Here is a 5,458-nt window from a genome sequence, read left to right as displayed (position 1 = left end):
CACTGAGTGTACCACGTGCCTGTTTGAGGGCAGAAACCAAGCATGGTGTCCATTTGAGCTAATTTTCGTTCTCAATGTACTGATGCCAAATTATCTTGGAAACCCTTATGAATCCAATTTATATCCTTTTAAAAGCCTGAAAGCATATATACCTATTGATTTAAGCTTGGGGGGAAACATTGTTAATATAATTTGAAAGAGTGGTTCAAGTGCTTCTTGTACCTGTATCAAAGATTTGGTATTATTGGTTTTCACTTAACCCTTCCTTGTCATTTCAGATACAACTATTATAAAGATCAACTGCTTTGTCCTGGTCACATTTTTACATATCACGTGTTGTTCCTTCCTAAGACATTTAAAAGCTGTAAAATGACCCTTCGAAAGCTCTAAGTCGGCCACATCTGGAAACGTCTTTTGCCTTTCAAATCAGCCAAATCAAGGTGCATTTTATCATACATGCCCTAGAGTCTTGGAAATGAACTAGCAGGTTGTGAAAATCCTGTGTAAACTATGAAGTATTTTAAAGATGACAAATGGTAACATTCGTGTATGTACTTTTCCATTATCAAAATAATTGAGAGCCTGACATTGCATTGTTTAGCACAGTGCACAGCACATAGTAGGTGTTCATGCATTTAATTTTTTAATAGACACTTCCTTGCTATATCAGTCACATTAATAAAATCCATCTGATAAGTATTTCTAGTATGTGACTATTTTCCTCAGCTGGCAAAAGCTAAAATTTGATGTTTTTACTTTTTCTTGACCAGAAATGTGATAGAAGAGAATCTGTATTTGTCCAAAATCCACAGCTGTGTTTCAACCTCTAGGCTAAAGCTTCCAGAGGAAAGTTCTGTTTTTTTCTTGAATGCAAAGATTTGCAGAGTTAATTTGACAGTCATTTATTTTAAAACTAAACTCTGTCTTGGAGATAATATTTTACCTAATTGTGCACATATATAAAGGAAAACAACAATAAAAAAACCCAACAATATAAGGAATAGAATTTCCTTTGCCATCTTTTCCAATTTGCCTTTTTCTATAAAGTTAACATTATGCTAATAATTTGAATTATATACAGTTTTTAACGTCAGGACACTATATTACATTTTAAAAGTGTATCAGCAAAAGCTGATTTTCTTTTCTTAGAAGAATTGGATACCTGAAATCTTAACTACTCTCTGATGAGATAGATAGAGGGAAATAGAAATGTGTATTTATTTAAATGTACATTTCTTTGGGCTGGAAGATGTATTCCATAGGAAGGAGCTTCCCTTTTTTGGAATAAGACATTGTGAGAACTGAGTAATTGAAAAAAAATATGTGGGCTACTCTGTATTTCCCTCTAAGAGGTAGGTGAGTTGGGTGGAGATCTCCAGTTGGTATAGTGAGGGAAGAGATGGGGAAGGGGTGGTCTCTGGTGGGATTCTGGCTGGTTGTTGAGAGTGGAGGGTCCATAAGGAGAGAACTTCCTGCAGAACGAGTTCGGCGAGATGAATTGATACATTGGTAGGTAGGCTTGGCTGAAAGCTTAATTAATTTTTTTTTCTGTCCTCCCCCAAATCTTGATAGTATTTGGATTGTAAAACTGGTCAACTCTTCTATTTGCAAAAGGCTGCCTGAAGTAACTATTCTGTCTGAAAGAGTATCCAGTGATAGGGAACAAATTCATTAACAATTTTAAATAAGATTAAAATCCAGATGAGATTCTGTGGAAGTGTAATCAAGTTTAGAGAATCAAGTACTCAACAAGTATATGAGGAAAAAAGTAATTTCTTCACCAGAGAGCAAGTAACACATTATCTACTCCATTTTTAGTGGGGCTTGCTTGACAAGATTGATATTAAATTGCAGTGCTGATTTTGTGTAAGAAAGGGAAAGAGTAATGCTTTTATTCAGTATGTTCTATATACTAACTACTGTTAGCCACTTTACCAATGATATTTTATTTCATTCTTATAATGACCTTATGGCTTACAGGGGTGGGCATGGGAGATGCCCAATTTTGTGAAGAAAGGACAAGAGTCTTTAAGAGCTAAGAATGTTGTCCAAGGTCATAATCCTGGTATTTTCTAGATCCATAATTTGAATCCAAGACTGTTTGAATCCAAAATTCAGTGTATTAAAAAAGTTTGGGCAGTCATTTGAAAAAGTACCTCTATGCCTTTAATAAACTTTGAATCCATTGTCCATGCTTATAAAATTCTGCTCTTGACATGGTCACATCTTACCTCCCTTTATGTGGAAATTTCATTAGGACCACTTATAAGTGATACAAAGTGTATGGTTTCATTCTGCAACACCAGTACTATGAGTAGAACATTAATGTGGAAGAGAATGCTCATGAAAATGCAAAGTAGAGTGGTGGAAATGAGGTGTTTATGTGTTCACACATATGTGTATGTAAGATTTAATACCCTCAACAAGATGCACATTGTCCCATTTGGTCCTGTTTTCCCAAAGCTTACATTGCCATGAATGGAGTCTTTTATAAAATTGTGAATGGACCTGTTGGCCATTTGTATGTCTTCCTTTGAAAAAAATGTCTGTTCATCTCCTTTGCCCATTTTTTAATTGGATTATTTTTTTTTTACTATATAGTTAAGTTCTTTGTATATTCTGGATATTAATCCCTTGTTGGATGTATAGTTTGCAAATATTTTCTCCCATTCCACAGGTTGTCTTCCCACTCTGTTGATCATTTCCTTTGCTATGCAGAAGCTTTATAGTTTGATATAATCCTGTGTGTTTATTTTTTCTTCTGTGCTTTGGGGATCTATTCATAAGGTTTTTACCCAGTCTTTCCTGGAGTGTTTCTCCTATGTTTTCCTTTGGTAATTTTATGTTTTTTTCACCTTATATTTAAGTCATTAATCCATTTTGAGTTGATTTTGGTATATGGTAAGAGGTACATGTCCCTTTTCATTCCTTTACATATGGAAGTCCAATTTTATTGGACAGCACCATTTATTGAAGAGGTGGTCTTTTTCCCCAAAGTATGTTCTTGTTGCCTTTGTTAAAGATCAGTTGGCTGTAAGCATGTGGATTGATTCCTGGGTTTTCTATTCTGTTCCATTGATCTGAGTGTCTCTTTTTATGCCAGTACCATGCTGTTTTGGTCACAATGGCTTTGTAACATAATTTGAAGTCAGGTAGTGTTATGCCTCCAGCTTTATTTATTTTTATTTTTTTGCTCAGGATTGCTTTGACTATTCAGGGTCTTTTGCTGTTCCATATGAGTGTTAGGAATGCTTTATCTATTTCTGTGAAGAATGTCATTGGTATATTGATGGGGATTGCATTGAATCTGCAGATTGATTTGGGTAGAATGAACATTTTCACAATGATGGTATGTAGTGCTACTCAGAGAAGAATCTGAACAATATACCTTTTAAAAGAAAATTGATTTCTCTGAAATAAGTGCTTATCACAGATTCCCTGCACTGGAAAATGATTGTTCATCATGTGTGGTAACTTTTGTTTACTATGCTGCAAAACTGCTTTCTCACCCAGTGGTTTAATTAACCAGACTATTATTCTCTTCACCCCCCCTCCTTTTTCCTTATTGTTGTGTGTGATTGTAGCTTACCCATTCAGACACCTTTTATTCCTACTCTGAGAGAATCATGTGTGTCTATCATCAGCATGGAAAATTGTAGTTAGTCAAGGAAAGTTTTCTTTAGTATGTAGAATTTTCTATTTCATCATCCTGACCTAAATGTATTCCAAAGTTTAGAATTGAAAAAAAAAATCTACCTTATTTTTAACTTTGCAAAGTAAGCGGTACTGTAAATGAACTGTAAGTTATTGCTTCTTTAGTGCCTAGTAGAATGTTGTACATATTCTACCGAATAAGGGATGTGTGATAAACTCAATTTAACTTGATGTTCTCTACAGCCCTTTCTAGATCTAACATTCTTTGATTTGTTGATTCAATAATTTAAAATATATTTGAGTTCTACCACATGAATCATACTATTTTAAACAATGGGGTACAACAGTGAAAAACAAATGTTCTCCCTCCTTAAACTTGTATGCAAGTATCAGGATGCAGATAATAAAGATATGAACAAATAAACAGGTAATAGAAACAGGGAACCAGGTAGTGTGATAAGGTTTGTGAAGGACAATGAAGTACAGCACAGAGCATAAAGAGTTGGGGGTTGTTTTAGATAGGATGCTCAGAGAAAATTTTTCTGATAAGATACAACTTGAGTAGGTGACCTGGAAGAAGTGAAGTATTAAGCTGGGCATGTATTCAAGAGACAAGCATTGCAGGCAGAGGAGAGGCAAGGATAGGAAAGAGATAGTTGGGTTCAAGAAACAGCAAGGTACACAGTGTGTGAGAGCAAAGCAAAGGAAGTGTGGAGAGAGAGTTCAGGAGTGAAGTAATTGGTGTCCAGATTGTGTAGGGCTTTGAGGGCCATGGTTGGGACTTCAGGAAGCCATTGGAGGATTTTGATCATCAGAGTATCAGGATCATGACACTGTACACCAAAACCAATTTCAGCGTATGATAATTTTAAAGTATAATTTAAATATATATTTTAAAGGATATCTGGTCACATTGTGAAGAACATACATTTTGCGTCAAGCATGGAAACAAGGAGTTCAGGTGGGAAGCTTTGGAAACAACCTGGGTATACAATAACAGCTGCTTGAATGAAAGTGGTAAAAAGTAATTGGAGTTTAGAAATACTTTGATGATAGAGTTAAAATAATTTGTTGGCAAATTGGACATGAGGCATGAAAGAGAGAGAAGAGTCAAGGAGTGGGGGTGAGTTGGCATAACTTGAGGAATGGAAATCCCATTTTCTAAGATGGGGAGGATTCAGGAGGATAGAGTTACAGGGAATGGACAGATTAAGTTTGAGATTTCTGTTGGACATCTTGATGAGAATGCTGAAGAAGCATTTGGGGACTAGAGTTCTCATAAAATCTAGACTGGACATATACTTTAGGAGTCAACAGCATATGGATGGTGTCTAAGCCTGTGAGTCTAGCAAGAGAGAGCAGATAAAGAAGAGAGGACTTAAGACTGAGCTTCCAGATGCTTTAGCATTTAGAAGTTGGGGGGGGATTTAAGGAGGGATAAACAAAGAAGACTGGGAAAAAAAGCCACCATTGATCAAGTGTCAAGAAGGAGTTTGTTGATGACATTTTAAATAACTCTTGGGGGCCGGCCCAGTGGTGCACTGCTACAGTGCGCCACTTGGGAAGTGCGGCAGCGCTCCCACCGAGGGTTCGGATCCCACATACAGACCGGCCGCTCACTGGCTGAGCGAGGTGCGGGAGCAACACCGAGGGTTGCGATCCCGTTGCCGGTCCCAGTCCAGTCCGGGGGCGACACTGAGGGTTGCGATCCGTTGCCGGACACGGAAAAAGACAAAAAGGAGAAAAAAAAAAAAAAAAAAAAAAAAAAAAAAAAAAAAAAAGAAAATAGCTCTTGGTTGATTGG

The sequence above is a fragment of the Galeopterus variegatus genome, unplaced genomic scaffold (assembly GCF_000696425.1).
Source record: "Galeopterus variegatus unplaced genomic scaffold, G_variegatus-3.0.2 Scaffold71, whole genome shotgun sequence".
Classification (NCBI taxonomy): domain Eukaryota; kingdom Metazoa; phylum Chordata; class Mammalia; order Dermoptera; family Cynocephalidae; genus Galeopterus; species Galeopterus variegatus.
The sequence above is the reverse complement of the archived record's forward strand: the minus strand, read 5'-3'. Positions refer to the sequence as shown.